This window comes from Hyperoodon ampullatus, assembly GCF_949752795.1.
Source record: "Hyperoodon ampullatus genome assembly, chromosome: 17".
NCBI lineage: Eukaryota > Metazoa > Chordata > Mammalia > Artiodactyla > Ziphiidae > Hyperoodon > Hyperoodon ampullatus.
This window is the reverse complement of record NC_136930.1, coordinates 46,212,705-46,227,770: the sequence shown is the minus strand read 5'-3', so window position 1 is coordinate 46,227,770 and position 15,066 is coordinate 46,212,705. Positions and strand designations below refer to the sequence as shown.

The 15,066-nt window shown below is 35.6% G+C and overlaps 1 protein-coding gene and 1 pseudogene across 15 annotated transcripts in view; one reads left to right on the top strand and one right to left on the bottom strand.

Annotated features, from left to right (window-relative positions):
- The window catches only part of RIMS2 (regulating synaptic membrane exocytosis 2), a gene marked incomplete at both ends in the record, with an annotated part of 562,776 nt that overhangs the window by 459,015 nt on the left and 88,695 nt on the right, over positions 1 to 15,066 (bottom strand). The gene's annotated exons all lie outside the window — the stretch shown is intronic.
- LOC307065632 (actin-related protein 3-like) lies at positions 9,349 to 10,147 on the top strand (annotated as a pseudogene). The gene is made up of 2 exons: positions 9,349 to 9,464; positions 9,514 to 10,147. The product of its transcript is annotated as an actin-related protein 3-like (transcript).

Here is a 15,066-nt window from a genome sequence, read left to right as displayed (position 1 = left end):
TTATCATGGTGTTTCTTTGAGAATAAGATACAAAAATCTCTTAACGTTTTAGAACAAAACAGTACCCATATAGATAATGACAAAGAAAAATTACCATACCAGCTCATCAAAATGGAGAACAATTCAAGAGTATCCTTCACCAAATAATATGCATGATAAACAAAAATAATTAAATGAATACATAAAAGAGGAGAAGATATTTGTTAAAGAAGTCCTGGGTGATTCTCTACAAGGAATCATATTTGCTCTTAATTAGTGACAAAAGTTTTTACCATAAACAAATTTATATTAATCATAAATCAGTTTCTAATTTCAAAATCTGTACTTGAAAATATTAATAGACATAAAAATTTTAATTACCAATTCAGAAATTATTTCTGGGCTTTGTAAAATATCTATATGTGAAATATACAAACATTTACATCAGCTTCCCAAATAAAATGTCATAAATACGGTGGTAAAAATATTTATCTTGTCTTTAAATCAAGAGTATAAAAATTTTCTTCTTTTGTCCAATATGTTAGATAAAATCAAACCTCCAAGTATCAGACCATAATTAAAATTCATGTTGAGATAATAATTTAAGAACTGGTAATATTAAAAAGTAATTATATATTTCTTTGACAATACATTAACATTGACAATGAACTCCTACATTCCTGCATTCCAGAAAGTGTATGTGGGGCTTCCAGTTTCCAATAAGATATATAAAACGCTTGGAAATCATCACTCCCACCCTTACAAGAAAAAAAGCTGAACAAACGGAAATCAATAGCTCTTCTTAGAGTCATCAAAGAATTTAGGTCATAGAGCAGGCAAAATGTTGCCACGAAAACTAGAAAAACAAACAAGTGGATCCAGACTATCACAGTTTACCAAGAGTAAAGCCCAGGAGCAGAAGCCCACACCTGGGGCCAGTGTCCGTTGGAACACTTTTAACTATAATTGGCCAACTGCTGGAGACTCACTGTGGACTAGATTGAGAGTTTAAAATTCCAAGGAGTCCCAGTTTGGGGCATACAACCACACTTCCATAAATTTTATCTCCAAAAGCCATACCAGTTGCTCACTGTGAAGATCGGAGAAAAATTTCCTCCTGCATCAAGCAGGAGGAAGGGAAAGAAACCATTTTGAAATACTCCCAGAGCTCTCTGCTCTCTTTAACAATCCTAAACTCAAGGGAAAATATTTTACCAGAGCCTAACCAACTGGCATTTTACCAAAACCAAACAAGCCTGTGGAAGGTAATTACCTATTATATCACCCTCTAGCCTTTTATGTGGGAGAAGGACAATACCAAACTACAGCTTCCTCCAGCCTTCAACATGGGGGAAGGCAAATACCTAACTCAGGCACACTAGAAGAATAAGACCTAATTATAGGACTGGTGAATGCTTGTCCTGTAGCAACACCTTACCACCAAATCATTAGAGTTCCTGAATAATAACAGGATTACAACTATAACAACTGCAAGCTTTAAACACTACTTAGTAAGAAGTCTCTAGGGAAACACAAAACAGAAAGGAAGACAAAAATAAAGACAATAGAAGAGAGGATTCTGGAAGATGACAAAGTAGAAAGCAACAGAAATCTGCCCCCCACAACCTAGACAATCTGTCTGACATAACTAATTTGGAAATCTGGAGTCTACTGAAGGCTTTCAACTTCAGAAGAAGGCTTGGACTGTACCTTGCTGTTAATTTCAGTCAATTTGAGCTCTTAGCATAGTAGCAGCTACCCATCCCCTACCACCCTGCTCCATGGAAGGTAGCTGCTTACCTGTTCTTGGAGCAACCTATACACAGTTTGCAGGAGCAAGAGTGGGTAAAAAGGACACTGTCCTCCAAATATCGGATTTGTGCTCTGATCCCTGATTACTGCTTCTCATCTCAGAGGTCCATACAAAGAGGTAAGTGGCCATTGTTGTTGCAATCCCCCCATTGTTGCAAGCCCCTCCCCCTTTGGCTAAGGTGACTTCCAGGATATTTTTAAAGAGCCTGGGCATTTCCCCCCCCCACAACCTTTGTTTTTCTATTTTTCTCCTTTTGGAAGCCAGACGTTAAAGACTGAAACATTCAAAAGCAACTGCGTATATGAGAGAAAACAGAAAATCACCACATTTGCCCAGGGAAAGGAACAGATTCAGAAAAGACCTTAAGTTTATAACACAACCTGATCCTCAGCACAGAGACAGCCTACAACAAAAAAGAATAAAATAAAATAAAAACAATAACAGAAAATAATAAAACTTAGTGAAAGGTGAGAATCTGATCTCCAGAGTTATCACATATTTAGATTCAAATGTCCAGTTTCCAACAAAAAAGTCACAAGGCACACTGAGAAACAGAAAGTATGGGCCACTCAAAGGAAAAAAAGGAACAACAAAAACTGGCCCTGAAAAACACCTGGCATATCTATTAGACAAAGACTTTAAAACAACATTGGTGGGGTTGGGGGGAGGAATTGGGAGATTGGAATTGACACATATACACTATTGATACTATATATAAAATAGGTAATTAATGAGAACATACTGTATAGCACAAGGAACTCTACTTAATGTACTATGGTGACCTAAATGGGAAGGAAATCCAAAAAAGAGGGGATAAATGTATATGTACAGCTGATTCATTTTGCTGTACAGTGGAAACTAACACAACATTGTAAAGCAACTATACTCCAATAAAAATTAATTTTTTTAAATTTTAAAAATTTAAAATAAAAAATAAAACTATCATCTTCAAAATGCTCAAAGAACTGACGATGTAGAGAAAGTCAAGAAAACAATGTGTGAACAAAATGGAAATACCAATAAAGAGACAGAAAACCTAAAAAGAACCCAAAAAGGATTCTGGACTGAAAGTTGTTGGGACTGAGAGCAGGCTACCCCAAGACATGCCACAATGGCATATAGATTATTTTGAATTAAAGTTACTTGAGAATCAGTCAGTGAGAAAAAAAAAACAATACTTAAAAGAAAACAACACTGTGATCCTTCTTTTTCCCCCTGAAAGCAAGAAAGAAATCTCCAATGTGAAAGTATCCCCCCAAACCCAAAGTATAGAAAGCATCCTTATCAACAGAATTAAGAAATTCAAGGCTAAGAAAGCTGTATAAAAAAATCTGTATGACTTCTTCATTAGTCTGTTACCACAAGTACAAGCCCCTTTGTTAAATCTTCACAAATGATTGTTTCTTTGTCTAAAATTATTTTTTTTAATAAACAGCCTGCCTTGGTCACTTCAGGTGTTCCATTTCTATGAGACCTCTGTGCATACAAATTAAAAAATTTTTTCTGTTAATCTTCCTGGTGTCAATTATTAAACCAGACAAATTTCCCCCTTCCCAAAAAAGTACAAAAACGTACATGAAAAATTCACTAGAAGGATGCAGAGGCAGATTTGAGAAGGGAAAAGAAATAATCAGTGAACTTGAAGATGGAACAATGAAAAGTACTGAATCTGAAGAACAGGAAGAAAACAGATTGAAGAAAAGACAGTCTAAGGGACTTGTAGGATACCACTAAGCAGACATAGGTTTGATGTGGGAATTCCAGAGGAGGAGAGAGAAAGAATATTTGAAGAAACAATGGCTGAAATTTTCTCAAATTTGATGAAATACATTAATATAAACATTAAAGACAATGAACAAATTCCACAAAAGATGAAATCAAAGTGACCCACACCAAGACACAATAAACCAACTAAGTCAAACAAACATACAGAATACAATACTCAACAAGAACAGGAAACACATTCTTCTTGAGTGGAAACGGGACATCTTCCAGGAGAGACCATATGTCTAATTAAGTCTCAGTAGACTTTAAAAGATAGAGATCACATAAAGTACTGGGGTGGCCAAAAAGTTCATTCGGGTGTTTCCATATGATGTTATGGAAAAACCTGAACGAAAATTTTGGCCACCCTAATATCTTCTTCAAACACAACAGGATAAAGTGAGAAATGGAAAACCAGAGAAATCACATATTTGTAGAAATTAAACAACATACACTTTAAAAACAATGGGTAAAAGAAAATACAAGGGAAATTAGAAAATACTCAGAGAAAAATGAAAACAAAACAAAACAAAAAATGTACCAAAATTTATGGGATGTGGTTAAGCAGTGCAAAGCAAGAAATTTATAGCTATAAACAATTATTGGCTTGGCCAAAAGGTTCATTTGGGGTTTTCTGTAAGGTGATACAAAAAAAACCTGAACAAACTCTTTGGCCAATCCATACATTAAAAAGCAAGAAAGACCTCAAAGCAAGAGCCTAATTTTGCACTTATGAAACTAGAAAAAGAAACACAAATTAACCCAAAGCCACCAGAAGGAAGGAAATAATAAAAATTACAGCAGAGATAAATGAAATAGAAAAAAAATACAATAGAGAAACTCAATGAAACTAAAAGTTAGTTCTTTGAAAAGATTAACAAAATGAAAAATTCTGTTAGATGGCCTAAGAAAAAAGGAGAAAAGAACCAAATTACTAAAATCATAAATGGAAGTGATAACACTACTACTGTTCTACAGAAATAAAAAGGAATATGAGAGTACTATAACAACTTTATGCCAACAAATTGGACAGCCTAGATGAAATGAACAAATTCCTACAAACACAAAACATACCAAGAAATCACAAAGAAATAGAAAATCTGAATAGGCCTCTAACTAGTAAAAAGATTGAATCATTAATCAAAAATCTCAACAAAGAAAAGCTCTAGACCTGATGCCTTCACTGGTGAACTCTACCAAACATTTAAAAATGAACTAATACCAATCCTTCTCTAACTTTCCCAAAAATTCAAGAGGAAGAAACACTCCCTAACACATTGTTTGAGATCACCAATACCATAATACCAAAGCCACACAAAGATGCTACATGAAAAGAAAACCACAGATCAATATCTAAATACTACACAAAGCAATCTATAGATTCAATGCAGTCCTTATCAAAATCCCAATGATGTTTTTGCCAAAATACAAAAAGTCATCCTTAATTCATATGGAATCTCAAGTCAGCCCAAATAGCCAAAATAATCTTGAAAAGTAAGAACTAAGATACAGGAATCACACTTCCTGATTCCAAAACTTACAACAAAGGTACAGTAATCAGTGTGGTACTGGCATTAAGACAGACATAGACCAACGGAATACAATAGAGAGCCCAGAAATAAATGCCATATATACATAAAGTCAACTGGATTTTGACAAGTGTGCCAAGACCATTCCATGAGGAAAGGACAGGCTTTTCAACAATGGTGCTGGAAAATTTGGTTATCCACATGAAAAAGAATGAAGTTAGATCCTTGCTTAATATCATATGCAAATATTAACTCAAAATCAATCAAAGACCTAAATTTAATACTTAAAACTATAAAATTCTTAGAAGAAATCAGGGACTGTGATATCTCCAGCTTTGTTCTTCTTTCTCAACATTGTTTTGACTATTTGGAGTTTTTGGTGTTTCCATACAAATATTAGAATTATTTGTTCTAGTTCTGTGAAAAATGTCATTGGTATTTTGATGAGTACTGTACTGAATCTGTAGATTGCCTTGAGTAGTATGGTCATTTTAACAATATTCTTCCAATCCATGAGCAAGTATGTCTTTCCATTTGTTTGTGTCATCTTCAATTTTTTTCATCAATGTCATAGTTTTCTTAGTATAGGTCTTTTATGTCCTTGGTTAGACTTATTCCTAGCTATTTTATTCATTTTGATACAATTGTAAATGGGATTGTTTTCTTAATTTCTCTTTCTGATAGTTCTTTGTTAGTGTATAGAAACATGACAGATTTCTATATATTAATTTTGTAACCTGTAACTTTACTGAATTCAATGATGAGTTCTAATAGCTTTCTGGTGACATCTTTAGGATTTTCTATATATAGTATCATGTCATTTGCAGTGATAGTTTTACTTCTTCCTTTCCAATCTGGATTTTCTTTTATTTCTTTTTCTTGTCTGATTGCGGTGGCTAGGACTTCCAATACTATGTTGAATAAAGTGGTGAGAGTAGCCATCCTTGTCTTGTTCTTGATCTTAGAGGAAAATGATTTCAACTTTTCGTCACTGAGTATGATGTGTTAGCTGTGGGTTTGTCATATACGGCAGTTATTATCTTGCAGTATCTTCCCTCTATACCCACATGGTTGAGAGTTTTTATCATAAACGGATGTTGAATTTTGTTGAAAGCTTTTTCTGCATCTAGTAAAATTATCATATGATTTTTATTCTTCAATTTGTTAACGTGGTGTATCACATTGATTTATGTGATCACACTGATTCACAGATAATTGAGCCATCCTTGTATCACTGGGATAATTCCCACTTGGTCATGGTGTATGACACATTTACAACATGAAAGCATTCTTGAGATGGTTGGTAGTAATGCATTCATCCATAAATACATTAAGAATGTATTTAGTGAAACTGAACTATACACTTAAAAGTGGTTAAGATGGAATATTTTATGTTTGTATATCTTACCACAAAAAAAAATTGGAAAAAAGTTAAGGACAATAGAGGAAATTTTTAGCCTCTGGCACCACAGTTACACCAATTAGTAAACACTGCCAGATAAATATAAAATCTGCCACACTAAAGGACTATCTACTGGGCTATCTACCTACATTCCTTTTACCCAATAAACCTTGTCTAGCTTTCAACAAAAAATACAAGGCATTCTAAAGGCAAGAAAAAACAGTCTGAAGAGACAAAGCACACATCAGAAACAGACTCAGATAAGGCAGAGAACTGGAATTGGGCAAAATAAATACAGTTAATATGTTAAAGGTGCTAATGGAAAAAGTGTACAATGTGCAAGAACAGATGGGTACTGTGAGCAGAGAAATAAATTGTTTAAGAAAGAATGAAAAGGAAGCTCTAGAGATAAGTAACACTGTTACAAAAATGAAGAATGCCTGTGATGGACTCATCAGTAGACTACACTCAGCTGAGAAAGAATAAATGAACTTGAAGATATGTCAATAAAAACTTCTAAAACTGAAAGGCACAGAGAGAAAAGAAAGAAAAAGATGGAACAGAATGTCCAAGAACTGTGGGATAATTACAAAAAGGTATAATATACATGCAATGGGAATGCTGGAAGGAGAAGAAAGAAAGGAACAGAAGAAACTTGAAGTAATAACGACTGAGAACTTTCCAAAATTAATGACAGACTCCAAGCCACAGATCTAGGAAGCAAGAGGAACACCAAGCAGAATTAATATAAAAAAAATTTTTTACACCTAGGCAAATCCTATTCAAACTGCAGAAAACCTAAGAGGAAATTCTGAAAGAAGCCAAAAAGAAGACAAACACCTTACCTACAGAGAAACAAACATTAAGAATTACTTTGGGGGCCTCCCTGGTGGCGCAGTGGTTGAGAGTCCGCCTGCCGATGCAGGGGATACGGGTTCGTGCCCCGGTCTGGGAGGATCCCATATGCCGCGGAGCGGCTGGGCCCGTGAGCCATGGCTGCTGAGCCTGCGCGTCCGGAGCCTGTGCTCCGCAGCGGGAGAGGCCACAGCAGTGAGAGGCCCGCATACCACAAAAAAAAAAAAAAAAAAAAAAAAAAAAAAAAAAAACAAAAAAAAAAAAAGAATTACTTTGGACTTCTCTTCAGAAACCATGCAAGCAAAAAGAAAGTGAAATAAAATATCTGAATTGTTGAAAGAAAAAAACCCCACTAACCTAGAATTCTGTGTCCAGTGAAATTATTCACTTCAAAAGTGAAGGAGAAATATACCTACTCAGACAAAGAAAAATTGAGGGAATTTGTCATCAATAGACCAGCCTTGCAAAGAGTGTAAAAAAAGGGAGAAGAAAATGATATAAGTTGGAAACATCTATATAAAAAATAGGAAGAGCATTAGTGAAGGAATAAATGAGAGCAAAATAAAATCTTTTCTTTTTCTTATTCTTAATTGATCTAAGTTTGTTCAAAATAATAGTAGTAACATTGTATTTAATGATTATAGCTTAGGGATAAGTGAAATGAATGATACCAACTTTCAAGGTACAAGAGGGGAAAATTAGGAATACTCTTTTATAAAGTACTTATACTACCCCTGAGGTGATATAGTGTTATCTGAAAGTAGGCTTGGATTAGTTGTAAATTATTGAATCAGTTTCAAACTCTTCAGCAACCACTAAAAAACATTATTTTTAATAAAGGAAGTATAGTTCATATGCAAAGTGAGGAAAGAAAATGGAATCAAATCATATAAAATGCTGAACTCTAAAGTAAATAAAGAACAAAGGCAATGATTGGAACAGTTACAAATATGATAGCTATTAATCCAATTATATCAATCATCATTTTAAATGTGAATGATCTAAATTCACCAATTAAAAGGTAGAAACTGTCAAAGTACACAAAAAAATAGAGAGAGCACCAACAATGTATTTTCTACAAGAAACCACTTTAAATAGAAAGACACAGTAAAGTCATGAAGAAAGGTATACCATGCTAACACTAATAAAAAGAAAGCTGGAGAATCTATATTAATTTCAGACAGTGACCTTCAGAGCAAGGAAAATTATCAAAGATAAAGAGGGGCACTCCATAATGATAAAGGGGAGAATTTCCCAAGAACACATAATAATCCTTAATTTGCAGAGCCTAACAATAGAATATCAAAATACAAGAGGAAAAAAATGTCAAAATACAAGAGGAAAAAAATGTCAAAATACAAGAGGCACAAGAAATATACAAATCCTTTATTAGAGTTAAAGACATCACACTTCTATCAGTAACTGACAAATCCAGTAGGCAGAAAATCAGCAAGGATATAGCTGAACTGAATAGCATCATCAATAAAACAGATCTAACTGACATTCTATAGTACTTCATCCAATAATAGCAGAATACACATTATTCTCAAACTCATATGGAATATTCACCAAGACAGACCACATTCTAAGCCATAATACACTCTTCAACAAACTTAAAAGAATACAAATTATACAAAGTACGCTTTGAGTTCACAGTCAAATTAAACTAGAAATCAATTATGGAACAGTAGTAGGAAATCCAAAAATATCTGGAGATTAAACCATACATTTCTAAATAACACAAGGGTCAAAGAATTCTCAAAAGAAATTTGAAATATTATGAATATATTTCACCTGAAGTGAAAATAAAAATGTATCAAAATTTGCAAGATGCAGCTAAATATGTGCTTAGATGGAAATTTCTAGCATTGGATGCATACGTTAGGGAAAAAAGAAAGATCTAAAATCCATAAAATAAATTTCCACCTTAGGAAACTAGGGGGGGGGAAAGAGTAAATTAAATCTAAAACAAGCAGAAGAAAATAAATAATAAAAATTAGAGCAATATGGTAATAGACAGTGGAGACAGTGTCACCCATGTCATCCCTGTGGCTGAAGGGTATATGTAATTGGCAGCTGTATTAAGCACAGCTGTAATATAACAGCTGTGTATATAACACAGGATGTAATATAACATATTTTACATGTATGTAATATAACATTTTATACAGCAATTGCTGAGAGATGGAAAAGTAAGAATCCATCAGAGAAATCCTTGGGAACGTTAAAGGAGCACTATAGTTACGCTTGCCCAGATTTGGTCAAAGAATTTAACAAGTATGACACAGATGGAGCAAAGTGGATTAAACAGTATACTGGAATCAATGTTATCTCAAAGAAAGAATTCTCCATTGGTGTTGGTTATTGAGAGATTCTTGGGACGTGACTTTTTTTTATCTAGAGTTTGCTAATCCAGGCTTTACTCAAACTATCTCAGAAGTTGTAGATGAAGTAAATAATCACAATTGTCCTACTGATGTCATAGATCCTCTCAACAAGAATATTGTCCTCTCTGGAGATTCAACCATGTTCAGGGACTTTGGACATCATTTGCAAAGAGATTTGAAAAGAACTGGAGATGCCAGGCTGAAATTAAGTGAGGAACTGAGTGGTGGTAGACTGACACAAAAACCTATCAATGTACAAGTCATCACACCCAAAATGCAGTCAAATGCAATGTGGTTTGGAGGATCCATGCTAGCTTCTACACCTGAATTCTACCATGTATGCCACACCAAAAAGGATTATGAAGAAATTGGGCCTAGCATTTGTCATCACTATCCAGTGTTTGGAGTTAAGTCATAAAATTAACTTCGTAGTCACTGGGGTTAGGGAAGTGAGGAAGAAATAATCTTTCTGATTGCCTTTTTTGTCTGGATGGCTGGTTTTGACTTGAAATAATAAGACTTGAAATAATAACCCTGACTTGAAATAATAAGACCAAACTAAATTACACAGGAATATTTTAGTAAGCTTATCAACATGGGAATGTAGAGGAGAGATAAAATGATTAAATGTTTTTCTTCAGATTCAATATTTGAATTGTATGTGTAACAAAAAGAAGCAGGTGTTAGTTCTTTCTGTGCCCTGATAGGTTCTATACTATTGAATTAGCCAAGATTTGAGGGTATGTAGATAGCTCTGTAATGCTTGAATTGTACACTTCTAAGTGTACAATGCAAGACCTTGTTTGTATTTCATACTTTTTACACTTTCAGGGAAAAGTCACAGGAAAACTAGTATTTGAGGGAAAAAAGTGACCAAGTAAAGGACAAATTCAAAAAGTAGCCTATGACACTTGGTGAAGACACACGCTCAAGGGATTCCAGTTATTATGAATTGCTTTCATACCTTGTGTCCCACCATGGTTTTCTTTGCAAGTGCTTTTGGAACTAAGAAGCTATTATCTTGGATTAACTGATGCCTGCCAGCGCTTTCTGTTTAATTCTCATTCTGTTTCTTGCTTTAAAGGAAAAGTAAAAATAAGACTGTTGGACCAGTATTGCAGTTCTAGTGTCACTTCTTATTCAAAAAAATGAATCATTTGATTACCAAAATTGGTCATTTTTAAAGCCTAACACCATTCTAATAAAGGCACAAATTTCTTTTGAACATTTGTTTCAAGTTCTTTTAAGTTAATAAGTCTATTTTCTTCAAAAAAAAATTAGAGCAGACATCAGTGAAATTTAAAATATGAAATCAACAGATAAAAATCAACAAAACCAAAAGCTGCCTCTTTGTAAAGACCAATAAAATGATAAACCCTTATCTAGATTAGTCAAGTAAAAGAGAGAAGCCACAAATTACTAATAACAGAAATAAAAGACAGTCCATCACTACTGATTCCATGACATTAAAAATGATTTTAAAAATGTTAAGAAGAATTCTATGCCAAGAAATTTAATAACTTTGATGAAATGGACCATTTTCTTGGAAGATGCAATCTACAAAAGTTCACACAAGGAGAAACAGATAATCTGAATAGGTCTACATCTACTAAAGAAATTGAATCGAGGGCTTCCCTGGTGGTGCAGTGGTTGAGAGTCTGTCTGCCGATGCAGGGGACACGGGTTCGTGCCCCGGTCCGGGAAGATCCCACATGCCGCAGAGCGGCTGGGCCCATGAGCCATGGCCGCTGAGCCTGCGCGTCCGGAGCCTGTGCTCCGCTACGGGAGAGGCCACAACAGTGAGAGGCCCGCGTACCGTAAAAAAAAAAAAAAAAAAAAAAAAAAAAAGAAATTGAATCGATAGCTAATAACCTTGCAAAGCAGAAATCACCAAGTTCCAGACGGTTCCATCTGTGAATTCTACCAAACATTTAAAGAGGAAATGATACCAATACTCTACAATTTCCCAGAAAAGGAAGCTAAGGGAACACTTTTAAAACTCATTCTCGGGCTTCCCTGGTGGCGCAGTGGTTGAGAGTCCGCCTGCCAATGCAGGGGACGTGGGATCGTGCCCCGGTCTGGGAAGATCCCACATGCCGCGGAGCGGCTGGGCCCGTGAGCCATGGCCGTTGAGCCTGCGCGTCCGGAGCCTGTGCTCCGCAACGGGAGAGACCACAACAGTGAGAGGCCCACATACCGCAAAAAAAAAAAAAAAACTCCTTCTCTTAGAGCAGCATCACCTTTATATGAAAACTAGGCAAAGACATTAAAATAAATTATGACATCTCTCATGATCAAATGCTAATATATTCAACAACATATTAGCAAATTGAATCCAACAATGTATAAAAACAATTGTACACCATGACCAGGCTGGGTTTATCCCAGGTACGCTGGTTCAATATTCAAAAATCAGTTCATGTAATCTATCACATCAACAGGCTAAAGAAGAAAAATCATATGACTACATCAACAGATGCAGAAAACGCATTTGACAAAATCCAAGAACCATTCATGATAAAAACTCTTAACACACAAGGAACTGAGGAAATGTCCTCAATTTGATAACAAAAAAACCTACAGCTAACATCAGACTGAATGATAAGAAACTAAAAGCTTTTCCCTTAAGATCCAGGAGGAGTTAACAACAAAGAGGTACAGAAGAATTTTTGGGAAGCTGTTGAAACTATTCTCTATGATACTGTGTTGCTGTATACATGACTGCAAAACCCACAGGAAAAAAAAAACACAAAAAAAAGTTACAAAGAGTAAACCTTAATATATATAAATTTTTAAAAAGTCAATCAAGGGCTTCCCTGGTGGCGCAGTGGTTGAGAGTCCGCCTGCCGATGCAGGAGACACGGGTTCGTGTCCCGGTCCAGGAAGATCCCACATGCCGCGGAGCGGCAGGCTGAGCCTGCGCGTCCGCAGCCTGTGCTCCGCAACGGGAGAGGCCACAACAGCGAGAGGCCCGCGTGCCGCAAAAATAAAATGAAATAAAATAAAATTCTTTCACAGATATTTATCTTTCACAAAATCACACATCTTTCAAAAACAGAAGAGAGAACACTTTCCATCTTGTTCTGTAAAGCCAACATTATTACTCTGATACCAAAACTAGGAAAAGTCAATTCAAGAAAAGAGAACTACTGACTAACATCCCCTATAAGCACAGATGCAAAAATCCTTAATTGATCAGCAAACTGAATCCAGCAAAATATAAAAAGGATAATATATCATGACTGTGGCAGGCTGAATCTACTATGGCCTACAACCTAAAAAGCAGAACAACAAACTAGAAAACATGTATCATCTGATCGGAGTTCTAAAACAGATAAGATGTGCCAGTTATTGAGTCATTTTTTCTTAGCTCCAAACCCATCCTCTACACTTGACTCTGATTCTGATGCTGTGATATCACCCACCACCCACTTCTGCTTTGTCAGCTGGACCTATAGTAGGCTCTGCCATTAGGAGGTGCTAGTGGGAGACTACAAGACTGGAAGAGAAAGAACGTGTACTTTCCTGTTTTTTCAAAATGTGTGCTTTCTGTTTGCTTTCCTCCTGCTTCGTGTTCTTGTTAGCAACATTTTCTTCTGTATATTCTGACAGATATTATATAGACATATGATTTTTACACAAATGGTCTGTACCTTAATTTTATCTTACTTGTATATCTTGGATTTTTTTCTGTATTGGTGTATATAGAATTATCACATTTATATTAATGAATTCATTATTACTTTGTATGGATATGCCACAACTTATTTAACCAGATTATAGCTAAACTTCTGCTATTATAAACATATTTTTGTACATGTCACATTGCATATGTGCAAGTATACCTCTAGGATAATTTCCTTGTGGTAGAATTGAGGAACATTTCAAATTTTATTCAATATTCCAAATTGCCCTCTCTAAAGTTGTATTAATTTCTATTTCCACTAACAGTGTATGAAAATGTCGTTCCCACAACCTCAACAAGACAACGTATCCAACTTTTTAATCTTTATCAATTTTATTGAAATTTTAATTTTCACTTATTTTACTATGTGTTTCCTTTTCTTTGTACTGTCTGTTCATGCTTTCAAAGAAGAGCAAAGTTCTGCACTATATTTGGGTGTGTAAGTAAGCATGACTATGGGTCTCAAGATAATGGCAAACACTCTAAGAACAAAACTAGAGGTCAGCAGCACTGCATGGGCAGCTTCCCAATAAGGTCCATGGGAATCCCAACTGGCTTCTCAGTGGTGAGTTCAGCAGAGACCCCCAAGAGTGGATATCCAGTGAGTTCTGAGGGTGTTCATCCAGTTTCTCATAGAATTCAATAGCACATTAAACAGGTAAATTGCTAGCAGCTTTCTAGGAAGTCAGCCAGTACCCCAGCCCACATCCCAGAAAGTTCAACAGTACTCCCCCAAAGCAGATTTTTGGTGAACTTCATCAATACCCCAGCAAGCAGTTTCACTCCCAATAGCCTTCAGTTGAGGGCTTCCTACCTACAAATGTGCTGGCCCTTGGTACCCTGCCCACCACCCTCATCCTGCCAAGCACCCAAGTGGAAAGGCTTTCAACCTGCCAGCCACAGATTGTGGTTCTCCTCCCACCATCCTTGCTACTGACAATGGCCAGCTCTGGCCCAGGGCAATAACAAACCTCTCTCCACTATCCAATGGGCTACAACTCCATCCTCTCCAACAAGTTCTGAATCCAGCCTTGAGGAGGGACCCTGGCTTCCAAGTTTATTCTTTCCTTGAGTACTCCTTCAGTCCTAGGGCATTCTCTTTTATCTCTGTTTAGCACTTAATTCCCTATAAATAGTTCACTTGTTACATGAAAACTTCCCTTTTGAAATTTTTGTATCTCCTGACTGGACCCTGACTGATAGCTGACCAAACAGTTAAGGGGACAAAGAATTACTTATCTGTATCTGTAAAAGAAACAACAAAATAAAATATATCCATCATACTCATATATGTACCCAAATACATCAAGCAATAAACAAATCTACAGGAATAAACAGAAAAATCAGCAATTATAACTGAAAATGTAAACACAGCCATCTCAGAAACTGCTAAAACAAGTAGACAAAACTAGATGATAGATAAATAGAAGGAAAGAGGGAGGGAGAGAAGAATAAAGACGATGATGATAATAGGTAGATAGACAGAATATAATTAATAAACCAGAGCTATTATGCTCAAATTATTAGATTAACCAAGAGTGGAGTTATGAACACAAGCATTTGGTTTCATTCTCTCCCAAAAACTATCCCAAAGAAACAATAATAGTGTTTTGTTTGTTTATCAATGGAATGGGTTAGGATCTGTCAGGGAG